This window comes from Lithobates pipiens, unplaced genomic scaffold, assembly GCF_037356315.1.
Source record: "Lithobates pipiens isolate NorthernLeopardFrog02 unplaced genomic scaffold, aLitPip1_a1.2 Scaffold_28, whole genome shotgun sequence".
NCBI classification, from domain to species: Eukaryota; Metazoa; Chordata; class Amphibia; order Anura; family Ranidae; genus Lithobates; species Lithobates pipiens.
Window position 1 is genome coordinate 129,526,466 of NW_027507789.1, and position 24,769 is coordinate 129,551,234.

The 24,769-nt window shown below is 40.6% G+C and overlaps 27 non-coding genes across 27 annotated transcripts; all 27 read right to left on the reverse strand.

Annotated features, from left to right (window-relative positions):
- Positions 1-260: 260 nt before the first annotated feature.
- Positions 261-342, reverse strand: TRNAL-AAG (transfer RNA leucine (anticodon AAG)). Its single transcript has one exon. It is a non-coding gene; the product is annotated as a tRNA-Leu (tRNA).
- A 574-nt stretch (positions 343-916) lies between these two features.
- TRNAL-UAG (transfer RNA leucine (anticodon UAG)) lies at positions 917-998 on the reverse strand. The gene has a single exon. It is a non-coding gene; the product is annotated as a tRNA-Leu (tRNA).
- A 1,538-nt stretch (positions 999-2,536) lies between these two features.
- On the reverse strand, positions 2,537-2,618 carry TRNAL-UAG (transfer RNA leucine (anticodon UAG)). Its single transcript has one exon. It is a non-coding gene; the product is annotated as a tRNA-Leu (tRNA).
- An 882-nt stretch (positions 2,619-3,500) lies between these two features.
- TRNAL-AAG (transfer RNA leucine (anticodon AAG)) lies at positions 3,501-3,582 on the reverse strand. Its single transcript has one exon. It is a non-coding gene; the product is annotated as a tRNA-Leu (tRNA).
- A 574-nt stretch (positions 3,583-4,156) lies between these two features.
- Positions 4,157-4,238, reverse strand: TRNAL-UAG (transfer RNA leucine (anticodon UAG)). The gene has a single exon. It is a non-coding gene; the product is annotated as a tRNA-Leu (tRNA).
- A 1,538-nt stretch (positions 4,239-5,776) lies between these two features.
- On the reverse strand, positions 5,777-5,858 carry TRNAL-UAG (transfer RNA leucine (anticodon UAG)). Its single transcript has one exon. It is a non-coding gene; the product is annotated as a tRNA-Leu (tRNA).
- An 882-nt stretch (positions 5,859-6,740) lies between these two features.
- On the reverse strand, positions 6,741-6,822 carry TRNAL-AAG (transfer RNA leucine (anticodon AAG)). Its single transcript has one exon. It is a non-coding gene; the product is annotated as a tRNA-Leu (tRNA).
- A 574-nt stretch (positions 6,823-7,396) lies between these two features.
- TRNAL-UAG (transfer RNA leucine (anticodon UAG)) lies at positions 7,397-7,478 on the reverse strand. Its single transcript has one exon. It is a non-coding gene; the product is annotated as a tRNA-Leu (tRNA).
- Positions 7,479-9,016: 1,538 nt separating this feature from the next.
- TRNAL-UAG (transfer RNA leucine (anticodon UAG)) lies at positions 9,017-9,098 on the reverse strand. The gene has a single exon. It is a non-coding gene; the product is annotated as a tRNA-Leu (tRNA).
- An 882-nt stretch (positions 9,099-9,980) lies between these two features.
- On the reverse strand, positions 9,981-10,062 carry TRNAL-AAG (transfer RNA leucine (anticodon AAG)). The gene has a single exon. It is a non-coding gene; the product is annotated as a tRNA-Leu (tRNA).
- A 574-nt stretch (positions 10,063-10,636) lies between these two features.
- Positions 10,637-10,718, reverse strand: TRNAL-UAG (transfer RNA leucine (anticodon UAG)). The gene has a single exon. It is a non-coding gene; the product is annotated as a tRNA-Leu (tRNA).
- An 882-nt stretch (positions 10,719-11,600) lies between these two features.
- Positions 11,601-11,682, reverse strand: TRNAL-AAG (transfer RNA leucine (anticodon AAG)). Its single transcript has one exon. It is a non-coding gene; the product is annotated as a tRNA-Leu (tRNA).
- A 574-nt stretch (positions 11,683-12,256) lies between these two features.
- TRNAL-UAG (transfer RNA leucine (anticodon UAG)) lies at positions 12,257-12,338 on the reverse strand. The gene has a single exon. It is a non-coding gene; the product is annotated as a tRNA-Leu (tRNA).
- An 882-nt stretch (positions 12,339-13,220) lies between these two features.
- On the reverse strand, positions 13,221-13,302 carry TRNAL-AAG (transfer RNA leucine (anticodon AAG)). The gene has a single exon. It is a non-coding gene; the product is annotated as a tRNA-Leu (tRNA).
- A 574-nt stretch (positions 13,303-13,876) lies between these two features.
- On the reverse strand, positions 13,877-13,958 carry TRNAL-UAG (transfer RNA leucine (anticodon UAG)). Its single transcript has one exon. It is a non-coding gene; the product is annotated as a tRNA-Leu (tRNA).
- Positions 13,959-14,840: 882 nt separating this feature from the next.
- On the reverse strand, positions 14,841-14,922 carry TRNAL-AAG (transfer RNA leucine (anticodon AAG)). Its single transcript has one exon. It is a non-coding gene; the product is annotated as a tRNA-Leu (tRNA).
- A 574-nt stretch (positions 14,923-15,496) lies between these two features.
- On the reverse strand, positions 15,497-15,578 carry TRNAL-UAG (transfer RNA leucine (anticodon UAG)). The gene has a single exon. It is a non-coding gene; the product is annotated as a tRNA-Leu (tRNA).
- Positions 15,579-16,460: 882 nt separating this feature from the next.
- Positions 16,461-16,542, reverse strand: TRNAL-AAG (transfer RNA leucine (anticodon AAG)). The gene has a single exon. It is a non-coding gene; the product is annotated as a tRNA-Leu (tRNA).
- Positions 16,543-17,116: 574 nt separating this feature from the next.
- On the reverse strand, positions 17,117-17,198 carry TRNAL-UAG (transfer RNA leucine (anticodon UAG)). Its single transcript has one exon. It is a non-coding gene; the product is annotated as a tRNA-Leu (tRNA).
- Positions 17,199-18,080: 882 nt separating this feature from the next.
- Positions 18,081-18,162, reverse strand: TRNAL-AAG (transfer RNA leucine (anticodon AAG)). Its single transcript has one exon. It is a non-coding gene; the product is annotated as a tRNA-Leu (tRNA).
- Positions 18,163-18,736: 574 nt separating this feature from the next.
- Positions 18,737-18,818, reverse strand: TRNAL-UAG (transfer RNA leucine (anticodon UAG)). The gene has a single exon. It is a non-coding gene; the product is annotated as a tRNA-Leu (tRNA).
- An 882-nt stretch (positions 18,819-19,700) lies between these two features.
- TRNAL-AAG (transfer RNA leucine (anticodon AAG)) lies at positions 19,701-19,782 on the reverse strand. Its single transcript has one exon. It is a non-coding gene; the product is annotated as a tRNA-Leu (tRNA).
- Positions 19,783-20,356: 574 nt separating this feature from the next.
- TRNAL-UAG (transfer RNA leucine (anticodon UAG)) lies at positions 20,357-20,438 on the reverse strand. Its single transcript has one exon. It is a non-coding gene; the product is annotated as a tRNA-Leu (tRNA).
- An 882-nt stretch (positions 20,439-21,320) lies between these two features.
- Positions 21,321-21,402, reverse strand: TRNAL-AAG (transfer RNA leucine (anticodon AAG)). The gene has a single exon. It is a non-coding gene; the product is annotated as a tRNA-Leu (tRNA).
- A 574-nt stretch (positions 21,403-21,976) lies between these two features.
- On the reverse strand, positions 21,977-22,058 carry TRNAL-UAG (transfer RNA leucine (anticodon UAG)). The gene has a single exon. It is a non-coding gene; the product is annotated as a tRNA-Leu (tRNA).
- Positions 22,059-22,940: 882 nt separating this feature from the next.
- Positions 22,941-23,022, reverse strand: TRNAL-AAG (transfer RNA leucine (anticodon AAG)). Its single transcript has one exon. It is a non-coding gene; the product is annotated as a tRNA-Leu (tRNA).
- Positions 23,023-23,596: 574 nt separating this feature from the next.
- On the reverse strand, positions 23,597-23,678 carry TRNAL-UAG (transfer RNA leucine (anticodon UAG)). Its single transcript has one exon. It is a non-coding gene; the product is annotated as a tRNA-Leu (tRNA).
- Positions 23,679-24,769: the final 1,091 nt, after the last annotated feature.

Sequence of the window (24,769 nt, forward strand, 5' to 3'; positions counted from 1 at the left end):
GTCACATGTGTGTAACATGTATGTCATATGTGTGTAGTGTGTGTAGCATGTATGTAATATGTGCACAACATGCATATTATATGTATGTATCATGTATCAAACAAAACATGCAATGATTGCAGCTTTTCTAATGCTGCTAAAGCAGAGAGGTAAGTGTTTTTTGAGATTCCAGTGAGTTGGGAAAGGAACTGCAGTAAATTGCAGGAGCAAGATCAGAGAAGCTTGAGCCCTAGAGGGTAGGGATTTTGTTAAAAGGAGTTTGGCAGCAGTGGGAATCGAACCCACGCCCCCAAAGAGACTGGAGCCTTAATCCAGCGCCTTAGACCGCTCGGCCATGCTACCCATAAAAATGAACACGTTATCGACTAAAATGGGGTGGGACATTCCATGCTCTGCATTCATTGCTTGAGCTGGAGGCCTCAGAACTCTAAACTACAAGTATTCACCACTTTATCCATTATAAAAGGTAGTTGAAGTTTCACGGAGATGGCCAAGATGCCACCTTATGTGTTTCAGTCCTCTTTCTGAGGCAGCAGGTGGTGGTCACTTTACACTTGAGAGTGGACTTTGGGTGCAGCATTCTGTGGCAAGTTCACTTGGCACTCTGCTGAAAAGTGTGCCAGCTTTTCATTAGTACTGCTTGTTTTTTGGTGTCCACACTTAAAGTGTTAATGTGGAATCTAGCTTACAGGAGAGGTAATCACGTTCAGTTGGACTTGTTTTGTAACGTTGACAAGATTTCACTAGTCATCTCATCAGAAGTGTGCCCTTTTGGAAGACTTCTCAACCAAAGCATGCAATTTCCTAATGCTGCTGTTCTGAGATTCCAGTGTGTTGAGCAAGGAATGCCAGCAAAGTGCAGCAGAAACTTCAGAGACGCTTGAGCAATCAAGGATAGGCATTTGTTAAAAGAGCTTGGCAGCAGTGGGATTTGAACCCACACCTCCAAAGAGACTGGAGCCTAAATCCAGCGCCTTAGACCGCTCGGCCATGCTACCTGTGAAAATACTCTTGCTAAGGACTAAAAAGAGGCATGACAGTCTACATTCCATGCTCTGCATTCATTGTTTGTATGTGACATGTACGTAACATGTATGTCATGTGTGTCATATGTATGTAACGTGTGTAACATGTATTTCATAAGTGTATGACATGTATGTAACATGCATTCAACATGTATGTCATATGTATGTATAATCTGTGTAATATGTGTGTAACACGTATGTAATATGTGTGATATGTATGCCATATGTGTATTGTGTGTCATATGTGTAACATGTATGTAACATGTGTGTACCATGCATGTCATATGCATGCCATATGTGTGTAACATGTATGTAAGATATGTGCAACATGCATGTCATATGTGTGTCATATTAATGTAACATGTGTGTGACATGCATGACATATGTGTGTAGCATGTATGTGATGTGTATGACATGTATGTTATATGTGTGTAATATGTGTAACATGCATGTGACATGTGTGTAAAATTGTGTCTAAATGGTGTGTAACATGAGTGTGACATGTATGTAACATGCATGCAACATGTATATCATATGTATGTAACATTTGTGTAATATGTGTGAACTATGTGTGTAATATGTAAGTAGCACGTGTGTCACATGTGTGTAACATGTATGTCATATGTGTGTAGTGTGTGTAGCATGTATGTAATATGTGCACAACATGCATATTATATGTATGTATCATGTATCAAACAAAACATGCAATGATTGCAGCTTTTCTAATGCTGCTAAAGCAGAGAGGTAAGTGTTTTTTGAGATTCCAGTGAGTTGGGAAAGGAACTGCAGTAAATTGCAGGAGCAAGATCAGAGAAGCTTGAGCCCTAGAGGGTAGGGATTTTGTTAAAAGGAGTTTGGCAGCAGTGGGATTCAACCCCACGCCCCCAAAGAGACTGGAGCCTTAATCCAGCGCCTTAGACCGCTCGGCCATGCTACCCATAAAAATGAACACGTTATCGACTAAAATGGGGTGGGACATTCCATGCTCTGCATTCATTGCTTGAGCTGGAGGCCTCAGAACTCTAAACTACAAGTATTCACCACTTTATCCATTATAAAAGGTAGTTGAAGTTTCAGGGAGATGGCCAAGATGCCACCTTATGTGTTTCAGTCCTCTTTCTGAGGCAGCAGGTAGTGGTCACTTTACACTTGAGAGTGGACTTTGGGTGCAGCATTCTGTGGCAAGTTCACTTGGCACTCTGCTGAAAAGTGTGCCAGCTTTTCATTAGTACTGCTTGTTTTTTGGTGTCCACACTTAAAGTGTTAATGTGGAATCTAGCTTACAGGAGAGGTAATCACGTTCAGTTGGACTTGTTTTGTAACGTTGACAAGATTTCACTAGTCATCTCATCAGAAGTGTGCCCTTTTGGAAGACTTCTCAACCAAAGCATGCAATTTCCTAATGCTGCTGTTCTGAGATTCCAGTGTGTTGAGCAAGGAATGCCAGCAAAGTGCAGCAGAAACTTCAGAGACGCTTGAGCAATCAAGGATAGGCATTTGTTAAAAGAGCTTGGCAGCAGTGGGATTTGAACCCACGCCTCCAAAGAGACTGGAGCCTAAATCCAGCGCCTTAGACCGCTCGGCCATGCTACCTGTGAAAGTGCTCTTGCTAAGGACTAAAAAGAGGCATGACAGTCTACATTCCATGCTCTGCATTCATTGTGTGTATGTGACATGTACGTAACATGTATGTCATGTGTGTCATATGTATGTAACGTGTGTAACATGTATTTCATAAGTGTATGACATGTATGTAACATGCATTCAACATGTATGTCATATGTATGTATAATCTGTGTAATATGTGTGTAACACGTATGTAATATGTGTGATATGTATGCCATATGTGTATTGTGTGTCATATGTGTAACATGTATGTAACATGTGTGTACCATGCATGTCATATGCATGCCATATGTGTGTAACATGTATGTAAGATATGTGCAACATGCATGTCATATGTGTGTCATATTAATGTAACATGTGTGTGACATGCATGGCATATGTGTGTAGCATGTATGTGATGTGTATGACATGTATGTTATATGTGTGTAATATGTGTAACATGCATGTGACATGTGTGTAAAATTGTGTCTAAATGGTGTGTAACATGAGTGTGACATGTATGTAACATGCATGCAACATGTATATCATATGTATGTAACATTTGTGTAATATGTGTGAACTATGTGTGTAATATGTAAGTAGCACGTGTGTCACATGTGTGTAACATGTATGTCATATGTGTGTAGTGTGTGTAGCATGTATGTAATAGGTGCACAACATGCATATTATATGTATGTATCATGTATCAAACAAAACATGCAATGATTGCAGCTTTTCTAATGCTGCTAAAGCAGAGAGGTAAGTGTTTTTTGAGATTCCAGTGAGTTGGGAAAGGAACTGCAGTAAATTGCAGGAGCAAGATCAGAGAAGCTTGAGCCCTAGAGGGTAGGGATTTTGTTAAAAGGAGTTTGGCAGCAGTGGGATTCGAACCCACACCCCCAAAGAGACTGGAGCCTTAATCCAGCGCCTTAGACCGCTCGGCCATGCTACCCATAAAAATGAACACGTTATCGACTAAAATGGGGTGGGACATTCCATGCTCTGCATTCATTGCTTGAGCTGGAGGCCTCAGAACTCTAAACTACAAGTATTCACCACTTTATCCATTATAAAAGGTAGTTGAAGTTTCACGGAGATGGCCAAGATGCCACCTTATGTGTTTCAGTCCTCTTTCTGAGGCAGCAGGTGGTGGTCACTTTACACTTGAGAGTGGACTTTGGGTGCAGCATTCTGTGGCAAGTTCACTTGGCACTCTGCTGAAAAGTGTGCCAGCTTTTCATTAGTACTGCTTGTTTTTTGGTGTCCACACTTAAAGTGTTAATGTGGAATCTAGCTTACAGGAGAGGTAATCACGTTCAGTTGGACTTGTTTTGTAACGTTGACAAGATTTCACTAGTCATCTCATCAGAAGTGTGCCCTTTTGGAAGACTTCTCAACCAAAGCATGCAATTTCCTAATGCTGCTGTTCTGAGATTCCAGTGTGTTGAGCAAGGAATGCCAGCAAAGTGCAGCAGAAACTTCAGAGACGCTTGAGCAATCAAGGATAGGCATTTGTTAAAAGAGCTTGGCAGCAGTGGGATTTGAACCCACACCTCCAAAGAGACTGGAGCCTAAATCCAGCGCCTTAGACCGCTCGGCCATGCTACCTGTGAAAATACTCTTGCTAAGGACTAAAAAGAGGCATGACAGTCTACATTCCATGCTCTGCATTCATTGTTTGTATGTGACATGTACGTAACATGTATGTCATGTGTGTCATATGTATGTAACGTGTGTAACATGTATTTCATAAGTGTATGACATGTATGTAACATGCATTCAACATGTATGTCATATGTATGTATAATCTGTGTAATATGTGTGTAACACGTATGTAATATGTGTGATATGTATGCCATATGTGTATTGTGTGTCATATGTGTAACATGTATGTAACATGTGTGTACCATGCATGTCATATGCATGCCATATGTGTGTAACATGTATGTAAGATATGTGCAACATGCATGTCATATGTGTGTCATATTAATGTAACATGTGTGTGACATGCATGACATATGTGTGTAGCATGTATGTGATGTGTATGACATGTATGTTATATGTGTGTAATATGTGTAACATGCATGTGACATGTGTGTAAAATTGTGTCTAAATGGTGTGTAACATGAGTGTGACATGTATGTAACATGCATGCAACATGTATATCATATGTATGTAACATTTGTGTAATATGTGTGAACTATGTGTGTAATATGTAAGTAGCACGTGTGTCACATGTGTGTAACATGTATGTCATATGTGTGTAGTGTGTGTAGCATGTATGTAATATGTGCACAACATGCATATTATATGTATGTATCATGTATCAAACAAAACATGCAATGATTGCAGCTTTTCTAATGCTGCTAAAGCAGAGAGGTAAGTGTTTTTTGAGATTCCAGTGAGTTGGGAAAGGAACTGCAGTAAATTGCAGGAGCAAGATCAGAGAAGCTTGAGCCCTAGAGGGTAGGGATTTTGTTAAAAGGAGTTTGGCAGCAGTGGGATTCAACCCCACGCCCCCAAAGAGACTGGAGCCTTAATCCAGCGCCTTAGACCGCTCGGCCATGCTACCCATAAAAATGAACACGTTATCGACTAAAATGGGGTGGGACATTCCATGCTCTGCATTCATTGCTTGAGCTGGAGGCCTCAGAACTCTAAACTACAAGTATTCACCACTTTATCCATTATAAAAGGTAGTTGAAGTTTCAGGGAGATGGCCAAGATGCCACCTTATGTGTTTCAGTCCTCTTTCTGAGGCAGCAGGTAGTGGTCACTTTACACTTGAGAGTGGACTTTGGGTGCAGCATTCTGTGGCAAGTTCACTTGGCACTCTGCTGAAAAGTGTGCCAGCTTTTCATTAGTACTGCTTGTTTTTTGGTGTCCACACTTAAAGTGTTAATGTGGAATCTAGCTTACAGGAGAGGTAATCACGTTCAGTTGGACTTGTTTTGTAACGTTGACAAGATTTCACTAGTCATCTCATCAGAAGTGTGCCCTTTTGGAAGACTTCTCAACCAAAGCATGCAATTTCCTAATGCTGCTGTTCTGAGATTCCAGTGTGTTGAGCAAGGAATGCCAGCAAAGTGCAGCAGAAACTTCAGAGACGCTTGAGCAATCAAGGATAGGCATTTGTTAAAAGAGCTTGGCAGCAGTGGGATTTGAACCCACGCCTCCAAAGAGACTGGAGCCTAAATCCAGCGCCTTAGACCGCTCGGCCATGCTACCTGTGAAAGTGCTCTTGCTAAGGACTAAAAAGAGGCATGACAGTCTACATTCCATGCTCTGCATTCATTGTGTGTATGTGACATGTACGTAACATGTATGTCATGTGTGTCATATGTATGTAACGTGTGTAACATGTATTTCATAAGTGTATGACATGTATGTAACATGCATTCAACATGTATGTCATATGTATGTATAATCTGTGTAATATGTGTGTAACACGTATGTAATATGTGTGATATGTATGCCATATGTGTATTGTGTGTCATATGTGTAACATGTATGTAACATGTGTGTACCATGCATGTCATATGCATGCCATATGTGTGTAACATGTATGTAAGATATGTGCAACATGCATGTCATATGTGTGTCATATTAATGTAACATGTGTGTGACATGCATGGCATATGTGTGTAGCATGTATGTGATGTGTATGACATGTATGTTATATGTGTGTAATATGTGTAACATGCATGTGACATGTGTGTAAAATTGTGTCTAAATGGTGTGTAACATGAGTGTGACATGTATGTAACATGCATGCAACATGTATATCATATGTATGTAACATTTGTGTAATATGTGTGAACTATGTGTGTAATATGTAAGTAGCACGTGTGTCACATGTGTGTAACATGTATGTCATATGTGTGTAGTGTGTGTAGCATGTATGTAATAGGTGCACAACATGCATATTATATGTATGTATCATGTATCAAACAAAACATGCAATGATTGCAGCTTTTCTAATGCTGCTAAAGCAGAGAGGTAAGTGTTTTTTGAGATTCCAGTGAGTTGGGAAAGGAACTGCAGTAAATTGCAGGAGCAAGATCAGAGAAGCTTGAGCCCTAGAGGGTAGGGATTTTGTTAAAAGGAGTTTGGCAGCAGTGGGATTCGAACCCACACCCCCAAAGAGACTGGAGCCTTAATCCAGCGCCTTAGACCGCTCGGCCATGCTACCCATAAAAATGAACACGTTATCGACTAAAATGGGGTGGGACATTCCATGCTCTGCATTCATTGCTTGAGCTGGAGGCCTCAGAACTCTAAACTACAAGTATTCACCACTTTATCCATTATAAAAGGTAGTTGAAGTTTCACGGAGATGGCCAAGATGCCACCTTATGTGTTTCAGTCCTCTTTCTGAGGCAGCAGGTGGTGGTCACTTTACACTTGAGAGTGGACTTTGGGTGCAGCATTCTGTGGCAAGTTCACTTGGCACTCTGCTGAAAAGTGTGCCAGCTTTTCATTAGTACTGCTTGTTTTTTGGTGTCCACACTTAAAGTGTTAATGTGGAATCTAGCTTACAGGAGAGGTAATCACGTTCAGTTGGACTTGTTTTGTAACGTTGACAAGATTTCACTAGTCATCTCATCAGAAGTGTGCCCTTTTGGAAGACTTCTCAACCAAAGCATGCAATTTCCTAATGCTGCTGTTCTGAGATTCCAGTGTGTTGAGCAAGGAATGCCAGCAAAGTGCAGCAGAAACTTCAGAGACGCTTGAGCAATCAAGGATAGGCATTTGTTAAAAGAGCTTGGCAGCAGTGGGATTTGAACCCACGCCTCCAAAGAGACTGGAGCCTAAATCCAGCGCCTTAGACCGCTCGGCCATGCTACCTGTGAAAGTGCTCTTGCTAAGGACTAAAAAGAGGCATGACAGTCTACATTCCATGCTCTGCATTCATTGTGTGTATGTGACATGTACGTAACATGTATGTCATGTGTGTCATATGTATGTAACGTGTGTAACATGTATTTCATAAGTGTATGACATGTATGTAACATGCATTCAACATGTATGTCATATGTATGTATAATCTGTGTAATATGTGTGTAACACGTATGTAATATGTGTGATATGTATGCCATATGTGTATTGTGTGTCATATGTGTAACATGTATGTAACATGTGTGTACCATGCATGTCATATGCATGCCATATGTGTGTAACATGTATGTAAGATATGTGCAACATGCATGTCATATGTGTGTCATATTAATGTAACATGTGTGTGACATGCATGACATATGTGTGTAGCATGTATGTGATGTGTATGACATGTATGTTATATGTGTGTAATATGTGTAACATGCATGTGACATGTGTGTAAAATTGTGTCTAAATGGTGTGTAACATGAGTGTGACATGTATGTAACATGCATGCAACATGTATATCATATGTATGTAACATTTGTGTAATATGTGTGAACTATGTGTGTAATATGTAAGTAGCACGTGTGTCACATGTGTGTAACATGTATGTCATATGTGTGTAGTGTGTGTAGCATGTATGTAATATGTGCACAACATGCATATTATATGTATGTATCATGTATCAAACAAAACATGCAATGATTGCAGCTTTTCTAATGCTGCTAAAGCAGAGAGGTAAGTGTTTTTTGAGATTCCAGTGAGTTGGGAAAGGAACTGCAGTAAATTGCAGGAGCAAGATCAGAGAAGCTTGAGCCCTAGAGGGTAGGGATTTTGTTAAAAGGAGTTTGGCAGCAGTGGGATTCAACCCCACGCCCCCAAAGAGACTGGAGCCTTAATCCAGCGCCTTAGACCGCTCGGCCATGCTACCCATAAAAATGAACACGTTATCGACTAAAATGGGGTGGGACATTCCATGCTCTGCATTCATTGCTTGAGCTGGAGGCCTCAGAACTCTAAACTACAAGTATTCACCACTTTATCCATTATAAAAGGTAGTTGAAGTTTCAGGGAGATGGCCAAGATGCCACCTTATGTGTTTCAGTCCTCTTTCTGAGGCAGCAGGTAGTGGTCACTTTACACTTGAGAGTGGACTTTGGGTGCAGCATTCTGTGGCAAGTTCACTTGGCACTCTGCTGAAAAGTGTGCCAGCTTTTCATTAGTACTGCTTGTTTTTTGGTGTCCACACTTAAAGTGTTAATGTGGAATCTAGCTTACAGGAGAGGTAATCACGTTCAGTTGGACTTGTTTTGTAACGTTGACAAGATTTCACTAGTCATCTCATCAGAAGTGTGCCCTTTTGGAAGACTTCTCAACCAAAGCATGCAATTTCCTAATGCTGCTGTTCTGAGATTCCAGTGTGTTGAGCAAGGAATGCCAGCAAAGTGCAGCAGAAACTTCAGAGACGCTTGAGCAATCAAGGATAGGCATTTGTTAAAAGAGCTTGGCAGCAGTGGGATTTGAACCCACGCCTCCAAAGAGACTGGAGCCTAAATCCAGCGCCTTAGACCGCTCGGCCATGCTACCTGTGAAAGTGCTCTTGCTAAGGACTAAAAAGAGGCATGACAGTCTACATTCCATGCTCTGCATTCATTGTGTGTATGTGACATGTACGTAACATGTATGTCATGTGTGTCATATGTATGTAACGTGTGTAACATGTATTTCATAAGTGTATGACATGTATGTAACATGCATTCAACATGTATGTCATATGTATGTATAATCTGTGTAATATGTGTGTAACACGTATGTAATATGTGTGATATGTATGCCATATGTGTATTGTGTGTCATATGTGTAACATGTATGTAACATGTGTGTACCATGCATGTCATATGCATGCCATATGTGTGTAACATGTATGTAAGATATGTGCAACATGCATGTCATATGTGTGTCATATTAATGTAACATGTGTGTGACATGCATGGCATATGTGTGTAGCATGTATGTGATGTGTATGACATGTATGTTATATGTGTGTAATATGTGTAACATGCATGTGACATGTGTGTAAAATTGTGTCTAAATGGTGTGTAACATGAGTGTGACATGTATGTAACATGCATGCAACATGTATATCATATGTATGTAACATTTGTGTAATATGTGTGAACTATGTGTGTAATATGTAAGTAGCACGTGTGTCACATGTGTGTAACATGTATGTCATATGTGTGTAGTGTGTGTAGCATGTATGTAATAGGTGCACAACATGCATATTATATGTATGTATCATGTATCAAACAAAACATGCAATGATTGCAGCTTTTCTAATGCTGCTAAAGCAGAGAGGTAAGTGTTTTTTGAGATTCCAGTGAGTTGGGAAAGGAACTGCAGTAAATTGCAGGAGCAAGATCAGAGAAGCTTGAGCCCTAGAGGGTAGGGATTTTGTTAAAAGGAGTTTGGCAGCAGTGGGATTCGAACCCACGCCCCCAAAGAGACTGGAGCCTTAATCCAGCGCCTTAGACCGCTCGGCCATGCTACCCATAAAAATGAACACGTTATCGACTAAAATGGGGTGGGACATTCCATGCTCTGCATTCATTGCTTGAGCTGGAGGCCTCAGAACTCTAAACTACAAGTATTCACCACTTTATCCATTATAAAAGGTAGTTGAAGTTTCACGGAGATGGCCAAGATGCCACCTTATGTGTTTCAGTCCTCTTTCTGAGGCAGCAGGTGGTGGTCACTTTACACTTGAGAGTGGACTTTGGGTGCAGCATTCTGTGGCAAGTTCACTTGGCACTCTGCTGAAAAGTGTGCCAGCTTTTCATTAGTACTGCTTGTTTTTTGGTGTCCACACTTAAAGTGTTAATGTGGAATCTAGCTTACAGGAGAGGTAATCACGTTCAGTTGGACTTGTTTTGTAACGTTGACAAGATTTCACTAGTCATCTCATCAGAAGTGTGCCCTTTTGGAAGACTTCTCAACCAAAGCATGCAATTTCCTAATGCTGCTGTTCTGAGATTCCAGTGTGTTGAGCAAGGAATGCCAGCAAAGTGCAGCAGAAACTTCAGAGACGCTTGAGCAATCAAGGATAGGCATTTGTTAAAAGAGCTTGGCAGCAGTGGGATTTGAACCCACGCCTCCAAAGAGACTGGAGCCTAAATCCAGCGCCTTAGACCGCTCGGCCATGCTACCTGTGAAAGTGCTCTTGCTAAGGACTAAAAAGAGGCATGACAGTCTACATTCCATGCTCTGCATTCATTGTGTGTATGTGACATGTACGTAACATGTATGTCATGTGTGTCATATGTATGTAACGTGTGTAACATGTATTTCATAAGTGTATGACATGTATGTAACATGCATTCAACATGTATGTCATATGTATGTATAATCTGTGTAATATGTGTGTAACACGTATGTAATATGTGTGATATGTATGCCATATGTGTATTGTGTGTCATATGTGTAACATGTATGTAACATGTGTGTACCATGCATGTCATATGCATGCCATATGTGTGTAACATGTATGTAAGATATGTGCAACATGCATGTCATATGTGTGTCATATTAATGTAACATGTGTGTGACATGCATGGCATATGTGTGTAGCATGTATGTGATGTGTATGACATGTATGTTATATGTGTGTAATATGTGTAACATGCATGTGACATGTGTGTAAAATTGTGTCTAAATGGTGTGTAACATGAGTGTGACATGTATGTAACATGCATGCAACATGTATATCATATGTATGTAACATTTGTGTAATATGTGTGAACTATGTGTGTAATATGTAAGTAGCACGTGTGTCACATGTGTGTAACATGTATGTCATATGTGTGTAGTGTGTGTAGCATGTATGTAATAGGTGCACAACATGCATATTATATGTATGTATCATGTATCAAACAAAACATGCAATGATTGCAGCTTTTCTAATGCTGCTAAAGCAGAGAGGTAAGTGTTTTTTGAGATTCCAGTGAGTTGGGAAAGGAACTGCAGTAAATTGCAGGAGCAAGATCAGAGAAGCTTGAGCCCTAGAGGGTAGGGATTTTGTTAAAAGGAGTTTGGCAGCAGTGGGATTCGAACCCACGCCCCCAAAGAGACTGGAGCCTTAATCCAGCGCCTTAGACCGCTCGGCCATGCTACCCATAAAAATGAACACGTTATCGACTAAAATGGGGTGGGACATTCCATGCTCTGCATTCATTGCTTGAGCTGGAGGCCTCAGAACTCTAAACTACAAGTATTCACCACTTTATCCATTATAAAAGGTAGTTGAAGTTTCACGGAGATGGCCAAGATGCCACCTTATGTGTTTCAGTCCTCTTTCTGAGGCAGCAGGTGGTGGTCACTTTACACTTGAGAGTGGACTTTGGGTGCAGCATTCTGTGGCAAGTTCACTTGGCACTCTGCTGAAAAGTGTGCCAGCTTTTCATTAGTACTGCTTGTTTTTTGGTGTCCACACTTAAAGTGTTAATGTGGAATCTAGCTTACAGGAGAGGTAATCACGTTCAGTTGGACTTGTTTTGTAACGTTGACAAGATTTCACTAGTCATCTCATCAGAAGTGTGCCCTTTTGGAAGACTTCTCAACCAAAGCATGCAATTTCCTAATGCTGCTGTTCTGAGATTCCAGTGTGTTGAGCAAGGAATGCCAGCAAAGTGCAGCAGAAACTTCAGAGACGCTTGAGCAATCAAGGATAGGCATTTGTTAAAAGAGCTTGGCAGCAGTGGGATTTGAACCCACGCCTCCAAAGAGACTGGAGCCTAAATCCAGCGCCTTAGACCGCTCGGCCATGCTACCTGTGAAAGTGCTCTTGCTAAGGACTAAAAAGAGGCATGACAGTCTACATTCCATGCTCTGCATTCATTGTGTGTATGTGACATGTACGTAACATGTATGTCATGTGTGTCATATGTATGTAACGTGTGTAACATGTATTTCATAAGTGTATGACATGTATGTAACATGCATTCAACATGTATGTCATATGTATGTATAATCTGTGTAATATGTGTGTAACACGTATGTAATATGTGTGATATGTATGCCATATGTGTATTGTGTGTCATATGTGTAACATGTATGTAACATGTGTGTACCATGCATGTCATATGCATGCCATATGTGTGTAACATGTATGTAAGATATGTGCAACATGCATGTCATATGTGTGTCATATTAATGTAACATGTGTGTGACATGCATGGCATATGTGTGTAGCATGTATGTGATGTGTATGACATGTATGTTATATGTGTGTAATATGTGTAACATGCATGTGACATGTGTGTAAAATTGTGTCTAAATGGTGTGTAACATGAGTGTGACATGTATGTAACATGCATGCAACATGTATATCATATGTATGTAACATTTGTGTAATATGTGTGAACTATGTGTGTAATATGTAAGTAGCACGTGTGTCACATGTGTGTAACATGTATGTCATATGTGTGTAGTGTGTGTAGCATGTATGTAATAGGTGCACAACATGCATATTATATGTATGTATCATGTATCAAACAAAACATGCAATGATTGCAGCTTTTCTAATGCTGCTAAAGCAGAGAGGTAAGTGTTTTTTGAGATTCCAGTGAGTTGGGAAAGGAACTGCAGTAAATTGCAGGAGCAAGATCAGAGAAGCTTGAGCCCTAGAGGGTAGGGATTTTGTTAAAAGGAGTTTGGCAGCAGTGGGATTCGAACCCACACCCCCAAAGAGACTGGAGCCTTAATCCAGCGCCTTAGACCGCTCGGCCATGCTACCCATAAAAATGAACACGTTATCGACTAAAATGGGGTGGGACATTCCATGCTCTGCATTCATTGCTTGAGCTGGAGGCCTCAGAACTCTAAACTACAAGTATTCACCACTTTATCCATTATAAAAGGTAGTTGAAGTTTCACGGAGATGGCCAAGATGCCACCTTATGTGTTTCAGTCCTCTTTCTGAGGCAGCAGGTGGTGGTCACTTTACACTTGAGAGTGGACTTTGGGTGCAGCATTCTGTGGCAAGTTCACTTGGCACTCTGCTGAAAAGTGTGCCAGCTTTTCATTAGTACTGCTTGTTTTTTGGTGTCCACACTTAAAGTGTTAATGTGGAATCTAGCTTACAGGAGAGGTAATCACGTTCAGTTGGACTTGTTTTGTAACGTTGACAAGATTTCACTAGTCATCTCATCAGAAGTGTGCCCTTTTGGAAGACTTCTCAACCAAAGCATGCAATTTCCTAATGCTGCTGTTCTGAGATTCCAGTGTGTTGAGCAAGGAATGCCAGCAAAGTGCAGCAGAAACTTCAGAGACGCTTGAGCAATCAAGGATAGGCATTTGTTAAAAGAGCTTGGCAGCAGTGGGATTTGAACCCACGCCTCCAAAGAGACTGGAGCCTAAATCCAGCGCCTTAGACCGCTCGGCCATGCTACCTGTGAAAGTGCTCTTGCTAAGGACTAAAAAGAGGCATGACAGTCTACATTCCATGCTCTGCATTCATTGTGTGTATGTGACATGTACGTAACATGTATGTCATGTGTGTCATATGTATGTAACGTGTGTAACATGTATTTCATAAGTGTATGACATGTATGTAACATGCATTCAACATGTATGTCATATGTATGTATAATCTGTGTAATATGTGTGTAACACGTATGTAATATGTGTGATATGTATGCCATATGTGTATTGTGTGTCATATGTGTAACATGTATGTAACATGTGTGTACCATGCATGTCATATGCATGCCATATGTGTGTAACATGTATGTAAGATATGTGCAACATGCATGTCATATGTGTGTCATATTAATGTAACATGTGTGTGACATGCATGGCATATGTGTGTAGCATGTATGTGATGTGTATGACATGTATGTTATATGTGTGTAATATGTGTAACATGCATGTGACATGTGTGTAAAATTGTGTCTAAATGGTGTGTAACATGAGTGTGACATGTATGTAACATGCATGCAACATGTATATCATATGTATGTAACATTTGTGTAATATGTGTGAACTATGTGTGTAATATGTAAGTAGCACGTGTGTCACATGTGTGTAACATGTATGTCATATGTGTGTAGTGTGTGTAGCATGTATGTAATAGGTGCACAACATGCATATTATATGTATGTATCATGTATCAAACAAAACATGCAATGATTGCAGCTTTTCTAATGCTGCTAAAGCAGAGAGGTAAGTGTTTTTTGAGATTCCAGTGAGTTGGGAAAGGAACTGCAGTAAATTGCAGGAGCAAGATCAGAGAAGCTTGAGCCCTAGAGGGTAGGGATTTTGTTAAAAGGAGTTTGGCAGCAGTGGGATTCGAACCCACGCCCCCAAAGAGACTGGAGCCTTAATCCAGCGCCTTAGACCGCTCGGCCATGCTACCCATAAAAATGAACACGTTATCGACTAAAATGGGGTGGGACATTCCATGCTCTGCATTCATTGCTTGAGCTGGAGGCCTCAGAACTCTAAACTACAAGTATTCACCACTTTATCCATTATAAAAGGTAGTTGAAGTTTCACGGAGATGGCCAAGATGCCACCTTATGTGTTTCAGTCCTCTTTCTGAGGCAGCAGGTGGTGGTCACTTTACACTTGAGAGTGGACTTTGGGTGCAGCATTCTGTGGCAAGTTCACTTGGCACTCTGCTGAAAAGTGTGCCAGCTTTTCATTAGTACTGCTTGTTTTTTGGTGTCCACACTTAAAGTGTTAATGTGGAATCTAGCTTACAGGAGAGGTAATCACGTTCAGTTGGACTTGTTTTGTAACGTTGACAAGATTTCACTAGTCATCTCATCAGAAGTGTGCCCTTTTGGAAGACTTCTCAACCAAAGCATGCAATTTCCTAATGCTGCTGTTCTGAGATTCCAGTGTGTTGAGCAAGGAATGCCAGCAAAGTGCAGCAGAAACTTCAGAGACGCTTGAGCAATCAAGGATAGGCATTTGTTAAAAGAGCTTGGCAGCAGTGGGATTTGAACCCACGCCTCCAAAGAGACTGGAGCCTAAATCCAGCGCCTTAGACCGCTCGGCCATGCTACCTGTGAAAGTGCTCTTGCTAAGGACTAAAAAGAGGCATGACAGTCTACATTCCATGCTCTGCATTCATTGTGTGTATGTGACATGTACGTAACATGTATGTCATGTGTGTCATATGTATGTAACGTGTGTAACATGTATTTCATAAGTGTATGACATGTATGTAACATGCATTCAACATGTATGTCATATGTATGTATAATCTGTGTAATATGTGTGTAACACGTATGTAATATGTGTGATATGTATGCCATATGTGTATTGTGTGTCATATGTGTAACATGTATGTAACATGTGTGTACCATGCATGTCATATGCATGCCATATGTGTGTAACATGTATGTAAGATATGTGCAACATGCATGTCATATGTGTGTCATATTAATGTAACATGTGTGTGACATGCATGGCATATGTGTGTAGCATGTATGTGATGTGTATGACATGTATGTTATATGTGTGTAATATGTGTAACATGCATGTGACATGTGTGTAAAATTGTGTCTAAATGGTGTGTAACATGAGTGTGACATGTATGTAACATGCATGCAACATGTATATCATATGTATGTAACATTTGTGTAATATGTGTGAACTATGTGTGTAATATGTAAGTAGCACGTGTGTCACATGTGTGTAACATGTATGTCATATGTGTGTAGTGTGTGTAGCATGTATGTAATATGTGCACAACATGCATATTATATGTATGTATCATGTATCAAACAAAACATGCAATGATTGCAGCTTTTCTAATGCTGCTAAAGCAGAGAGGTAAGTGTTTTTTGAGATTCCAGTGAGTTGGGAAAGGAACTGCAGTAAATTGCAGGAGCAAGATCAGAGAAGCTTGAGCCCTAGAGGGTAGGGATTTTGTTAAAAGGAGTTTGGCAGCAGTGGGATTCGAACCCACGCCCCCAAAGAGACTGGAGCCTTAATCCAGCGCCTTAGACCGCTCGGCCATGCTACCCATAAAAATAAACACGTTATCGACTAAAATGGGGTGGGACATTCCATGCTCTGCATTCATTGCTTGAGCTGGAGGCCTCAGAACTCTAAACTACAAGTATTCACCACTTTATCCATTATAAAAGGTAGTTGAAGTTTCACGGAGATGGCCAAGATGCCACCTTATGTGTTTCAGTCCTCTTTCTGAGGCAGCAGGTGGTGGTCACTTTACACTTGAGAGTGGACTTTGGGTGCAGCATTCTGTGGCAAGTTCACTTGGCACTCTGCTGAAAAGTGTGCCAGCTTTTCATTAGTACTGCTTGTTTTTTGGTGTCCACACTTAAAGTGTTAATGTGGAATCTAGCTTACAGGAGAGGTAATCACGTTCAGTTGGACTTGTTTTGTAACGTTGACAAGATTTCACTAGTCATCTCATCAGAAGTGTGCCCTTTTGGAAGACTTCTCAACCAAAGCATGCAATTTCCTAATGCTGCTGTTCTGAGATTCCAGTGTGTTGAGCAAGGAATGCCAGCAAAGTGCAGCAGAAACTTCAGAGACGCTTGAGCAATCAAGGATAGGCATTTGTTAAAAGAGCTTGGCAGCAGTGGGATTTGAACCCACGCCTCCAAAGAGACTGGAGCCTAAATCCAGCGCCTTAGACCGCTCGGCCATGCTACCTGTGAAAGTGCTCTTGCTAAGGACTAAAAAGAGGCATGACAGTCTACATTCCATGCTCTGCATTCATTGTGTGTATGTGACATGTACGTAACATGTATGTCATGTGTGTCATATGTATGTAACGTGTGTAACATGTATTTCATAAGTGTATGACATGTATGTAACATGCATTCAACATGTATGTCATATGTATGTATAATCTGTGTAATATGTGTGTAACACGTATGTAATATGTGTGATATGTATGCCATATGTGTATTGTGTGTCATATGTGTAACATGTATGTAACATGTGTGTACCATGCATGTCATATGCATGCCATATGTGTGTAACATGTATGTAAGATATGTGCAACATGCATGTCATATGTGTGTCATATTAATGTAACATGTGTGTGACATGCATGGCATATGTGTGTAGCATGTATGTGATGTGTATGACATGTATGTTATATGTGTGTAATATGTGTAACATGCATGTGACATGTGTGTAAAATTGTGTCTAAATGGTGTGTAACATGAGTGTGACATGTATGTAACATGCATGCAACATGTATATCATATGTATGTAACATTTGTGTAATATGTGTGAACTATGTGTGTAATATGTAAGTAGCACGTGTGTCACATGTGTGTAACATGTATGTCATATGTGTGTAGTGTGTGTAGCATGTATGTAATATGTGCACAACATGCATATTATATGTATGTATCATGTATCAAACAAAACATGCAATGATTGCAGCTTTTCTAATGCTGCTAAAGCAGAGAGGTAAGTGTTTTTTGAGATTCCAGTGAGTTGGGAAAGGAACTGCAGTAAATTGCAGGAGCAAGATCAGAGAAGCTTGAGCCCTAGAGGGTAGGGATTTTGTTAAAAGGAGTTTGGCAGCAGTGGGATTCGAACCCACACCCCCAAAGAGACTGGAGCCTTAATCCAGCGCCTTAGACCGCTCGGCCATGCTACCCATAAAAATAAACACGTTATCGACTAAAATGGGGTGGGACATTCCATGCTCTGCATTCATTGCTTGAGCTGGAGGCCTCAGAACTCTAAACTACAAGTATTCACCACTTTATCCATTATAAAAGGTAGTTGAAGTTTCACGGAGATGGCCAAGATGCCACCTTATGTGTTTCAGTCCTCTTTCTGAGGCAGCAGGTGGTGGTCACTTTACACTTGAGAGTGGACTTTGGGTGCAGCATTCTGTGGCAAGTTCACTTGGCACTCTGCTGAAAAGTGTGCCAGCTTTTCATTAGTACTGCTTGTTTTTTGGTGTCCACACTTAAAGTGTTAATGTGGAATCTAGCTTACAGGAGAGGTAATCACGTTCAGTTGGACTTGTTTTGTAACGTTGACAAGATTTCACTAGTCATCTCATCAGAAGTGTGCCCTTTTGGAAGACTTCTCAACCAAAGCATGCAATTTCCTAATGCTGCTGTTCTGAGATTCCAGTGTGTTGAGCAAGGAATGCCAGCAAAGTGCAGCAGAAACTTCAGAGACGCTTGAGCAATCAAGGATAGGCATTTGTTAAAAGAGCTTGGCAGCAGTGGGATTTGAACCCACACCTCCAAAGAGACTGGAGCCTAAATCCAGCGCCTTAGACCGCTCGGCCATGCTACCTGTGAAAGTGCTCTTGCTAAGGACTAAAAAGAGGCATGACAGTCTACATTCCATGCTCTGCATTCATTGTGTGTATGTGACATGTACGTAACATGTATGTCATGTGTGTCATATGTATGTAACGTGTGTAACATGTATTTCATAAGTGTATGACATGTATGTAACATGCATTCAACATGTATGTCATATGTATGTATAATCTGTGTAATATGTGTGTAACACGTATGTAATATGTGTGATATGTATGCCATATGTGTATTGTGTGTCATATGTGTAACATGTATGTAACATGTGTGTACCATGCATGTCATATGCATGCCATATGTGTGTAACATGTATGTAAGATATGTGCAACATGCATGTCATATGTGTGTCATATTAATGTAACATGTGTGTGACATGCATGGCATATGTGTGTAGCATGTATGTGATGTGTATGACATGTATGTTATATGTGTGTAATATGTGTAACATGCATGTGACATGTGTGTAAAATTGTGTCTAAATGGTGTGTAACATGAGTGTGACATGTATGTAACATGCATGCAACATGTATATCATATGTATGTAACATTTGTGTAATATGTGTGAACTATGTGTGTAATATGTAAGTAGCACGTGTGTCACATGTGTGTAACATGTATGTCATATGTGTGTAGTGTGTGTAGCATGTATGTAATATGTGCACAACATGCATATTATATGTATGTATCATGTATCAAACAAAACATGCAATGATTGCAGCTTTTCTAATGCTGCTAAAGCAGAGAGGTAAGTGTTTTTTGAGATTCCAGTGAGTTGGGAAAGGAACTGCAGTAAATTGCAGGAGCAAGATCAGAGAAGCTTGAGCCCTAGAGGGTAGGGATTTTGTTAAAAGGAGTTTGGCAGCAGTGGGATTCGAACCCACGCCCCCAAAGAGACTGGAGCCTTAATCCAGCGCCTTAGACCGCTCGGCCATGCTACCCATAAAAATAAACACGTTATCGACTAAAATGGGGTGGGACATTCCATGCTCTGCATTCATTGCTTGAGCTGGAGGCCTCAGAACTCTAAACTACAAGTATTCACCACTTTATCCATTATAAAAGGTAGTTGAAGTTTCACGGAGATGGCCAAGATGCCACCTTATGTGTTTCAGTCCTCTTTCTGAGGCAGCAGGTGGTGGTCACTTTACACTTGAGAGTGGACTTTGGGTGCAGCATTCTGTGGCAAGTTCACTTGGCACTCTGCTGAAAAGTGTGCCAGCTTTTCATTAGTACTGCTTGTTTTTTGGTGTCCACACTTAAAGTGTTAATGTGGAATCTAGCTTACAGGAGAGGTAATCACGTTCAGTTGGACTTGTTTTGTAACGTTGACAAGATTTCACTAGTCATCTCATCAGAAGTGTGCCCTTTTGGAAGACTTCTCAACCAAAGCATGCAATTTCCTAATGCTGCTGTTCTGAGATTCCAGTGTGTTGAGCAAGGAATGCCAGCAAAGTGCAGCAGAAACTTCAGAGACGCTTGAGCAATCAAGGATAGGCATTTGTTAAAAGAGCTTGGCAGCAGTGGGATTTGAACCCACACCTCCAAAGAGACTGGAGCCTAAATCCAGCGCCTTAGACCGCTCGGCCATGCTACCTGTGAAAGTGCTCTTGCTAAGGACTAAAAAGAGGCATGACAGTCTACATTCCATGCTCTGCATTCATTGTGTGTATGTGACATGTACGTAACATGTATGTCATGTGTGTCATATGTATGTAACGTGTGTAACATGTATTTCATAAGTGTATGACATGTATGTAACATGCATTCAACATGTATGTCATATGTATGTATAATCTGTGTAATATGTGTGTAACACGTATGTAATATGTGTGATATGTATGCCATATGTGTATTGTGTGTCATATGTGTAACATGTATGTAACATGTGTGTACCATGCATGTCATATGCATGCCATATGTGTGTAACATGTATGTAAGATATGTGCAACATGCATGTCATATGTGTGTCATATTAATGTAACATGTGTGTGACATGCATGGCATATGTGTGTAGCATGTATGTGATGTGTATGACATGTATGTTATATGTGTGTAATATGTGTAACATGCATGTGACATGTGTGTAAAATTGTGTCTAAATGGTGTGTAACATGAGTGTGACATGTATGTAACATGCATGCAACATGTATATCATATGTATGTAACATTTGTGTAATATGTGTGAACTATGTGTGTAATATGTAAGTAGCACGTGTGTCACATGTGTGTAACATGTATGTCATATGTGTGTAGTGTGTGTAGCATGTATGTAATAGGTGCACAACATGCATATTATATGTATGTATCATGTATCAAACAAAACATGCAATGATTGCAGCTTTTCTAATGCTGCTAAAGCAGAGAGGTAAGTGTTTTTTGAGATTCCAGTGAGTTGGGAAAGGAACTGCAGTAAATTGCAGGAGCAAGATCAGAGAAGCTTGAGCCCTAGAGGGTAGGGATTTTGTTAAAAGGAGTTTGGCAGCAGTGGGATTCGAACCCACGCCCCCAAAGAGACTGGAGCCTTAATCCAGCGCCTTAGACCGCTCGGCCATGCTACCCATAAAAATGAACACGTTATCGACTAAAATGGGGTGGGACATTCCATGCTCTGCATTCATTGCTTGAGCTGGAGGCCTCAGAACTCTAAACTACAAGTATTCACCACTTTATCCATTATAAAAGGTAGTCGAAGTTTCACGGAGATGGCCAAGATGCCACCTTATGTGTTTCAGTCCTCTTTCTGAGGCAGCAGGTGGTGGTCACTTTACACTTGAGAGTGGACTTTGGGTGCAGCATTCTGTGGCAAGTTCACTTGGCACTCTGCTGAAAAGTGTGCCAGCTTTTCATTAGTACTGCTTGTTTTTTGGTGTCCACACTTAAAGTGTTAATGTGGAATCTAGCTTACAGGAGAGGTAATCACGTTCAGTTGGACTTGTTTTGTAACGTTGACAAGATTTCACTAGTCATCTCATCAGAAGTGTGCCCTTTTGGAAGACTTCTCAACCAAAGCATGCAATTTCCTAATGCTGCTGTTCTGAGATTCCAGTGTGTTGAGCAAGGAATGCCAGCAAAGGGCAGCAGAAACTTCAGAGACGCTTGAGCAATCAAAGATAGGCATTTGTTACAAGAGCTTGGCAGCAGTGGGATTTGAACCCACGCCTCCAAAGAGACTGGAGCCTAAATCCAGCGCCTTAGACCGCTCGGCCATGCTACTTGTGAAAGTGCTCTTGCTAAGGACTAAAAAGAGGCATGACAGTCTACATTCCATGCTCTGCATTCATTGTTTGTATGTGACATGTACGTAACATGTATGCCATGTGTGTCATATGTATGTAACGTGTGTAACATGTATTTCATAAGTGTATGACATGTATGTAACATGCATTCAACATGTATGTCATATGTATGTATAATCTGTGTAATATGTGTGTAACACGTATGTAATATGTGTGATATGTATGCCATATGTGTATTGTGTGTCATATGTGTAACATGTATGTAACATGTGTGTACCATGCATGTCATATGCATGCCATATGTGTGTAACATGTATGTAAGATATGTGCAACATGCATGTCATATGTGTGTCATATTAATGTAACATGTGTGTGACATGCATGGCATATGTGTGTAGCATGTATGTGATGTGTATGACATGTATGTTATATGTGTGTAATATGTGTAACATGCATGTGACATGTGTGTAAAATTGTGTCTAAATGGTGTGCAACATGAGTGTGACATGTATGTAACATGCATGCAACATGTATATCATATGTATGTAACATTTGTGTAATATGTGTGAACTATGTGTGTAATATGTAAGTAGCACGTGTGTCACATGTGTGTAACATGTATGTCATATGTGTGTAGTGTGTGTAGCATGTATGTAATATGTGCACAACATGCATATTATATGTATGTATCATGTATCAAACAAAACATGCAATGATTGCAGCTTTTCTAATGCTGCTAAAGCAGAGAGGTAAGTGTTTTTTGAGATTCCAGTGAGTTGGGAAAGGAACTGCAGTAAATTGCAGGAGCAAGATCAGAGAAGCTTGAGCCCTAGAGGGTAGGGATTTTGTTAAAAGGAGTATGGCAGCAGTGGGATTCGAACCCACGCCCCCAAAGAGACTGGAGCCTTAATCCAGCGCCTTAGACCGCTCGGCCATGCTACCCATAAAAATAAACACGTTATCGACTAAAATCGGGTGGGACATTCCATGCTCTGCATTCATTGCTTGAGCTGGAGGCCTCAGAACTCTAAACTACAAGTATTCACCACTTTATCCATTATAAAAGGTAGTTGAAGTTTCACGGAGATGGCCAAGATGCCACCTTATGTGTTTCAGTCCTCTTTCTGAGGCAGCAGGTGGTGGTCACTTTACACTTGAGAGTGGACTTTGGGTGCAGCATTCTGTGGCAAGTTCACTTGGCACTCTGCTGAAAAGTGTGCCAGCTTTTCATTAGTACTGCTTGTTTTTTGGTGTCCACACTTAAAGTGTTAATGTGGAATCTAGCTTACAGGAGAGGTAATCACGTTCAGTTGGACTTGTTTTGTAACGTTGACAAGATTTCACTAGTCATCTCATCAAAAGTGTGCCCTTTTGGAAGACTTCTCAACCAAAGCATGCAATTTCCTAATGCTGCTGTTCTGAGATTCCAGTGTGTTGAGCAAGGAATGCCAGCAAAGTGCAGCAGAAACTTCAGAGACGCTTGAGCAATCAAGGATAGGCATTTGTTACAAGAGCTTGGCAGCAGTGGGATTTGAACCCACGCCTCCAAAGAGACTGGAGCCTAAATCCAGCACCTTAGACCGCTCGGCCATGCTACTTGTGAAAGTGCTCTTGCTAAGGACTAAAAAGAGGCATGACAGTCTACATTCCATGCTCTGCATTCATTGTTTGTATGTGACATGTACGTAACATGTATGCCATGTGTGTCATATGTATGTAACGTGTGTAACATGTATTTCATAAGTGTATGGCATGTATGTAACATGCATTCAACATGTATGTCATATGTATGTATAATCTGTGTATAATGTGTGTAACACGTATGTAATATGTGTGATATGTATGCCATATGTGTATTGTGTGTCATATGTGTAACATGTATGTAACATGTGTGTACCATGCATGTCATATGCATGCCATATGTGTGTAACATGTATGTAAGATATGTGCAACATGCATGTCATATGTGTGTCATATTAATGTAACATGTGTGTGACATGCATGGCATATGTGTGTAGCATGTATGTGATGTGTATGACATGTATGTTATATGTGTGTAATATGTGTAACATGCATGTGACATGTGTGTAAAATTGTGTCTAAATGGTGTGTAACATGAGTGTGACATGTATGTAACATGCATGCAACATGTATATCATATGTATGTAACATTTGTGTAATATGTGTGAACTATGTGTGTAATATGTAAGTAGCACGTGTGTCACATGTGTGTAACATGTATGTCATATGTGTGTAGTGTGTGTAGCATGTATGTAATAGGTGCACAACATGCATATTATATGTATGTATCATGTATCAAACAAAACATGCAATGATTGCAGCTTTTCTAATGCTGCTAAAGCAGAGAGGTAAGTGTTTTTTGAGATTCCAGTGAGTTGGGAAAGGAACTGCAGTAAATTGCAGGAGCAAGATCAGAGAAGCTTGAGCCCTAGAGGGTAGGGATTTTGTTAAAAGGAGTTTGGCAGCAGTGGGATTCAACCCCACGCCCCCAAAGAGACTGGAGCCTTAATCCAGCGCCTTAGACCGCTCGGCCATGCTACCCATAAAAATGAACACGTTATAGACTAAAATGGGGTGGGACATTCCATGCTCTGCATTCATTGCTTGAGCTGGAGGCCTCAGAACTCTAAACTACAAGTATTCACCACTTTATCCATTATAAAAGGTA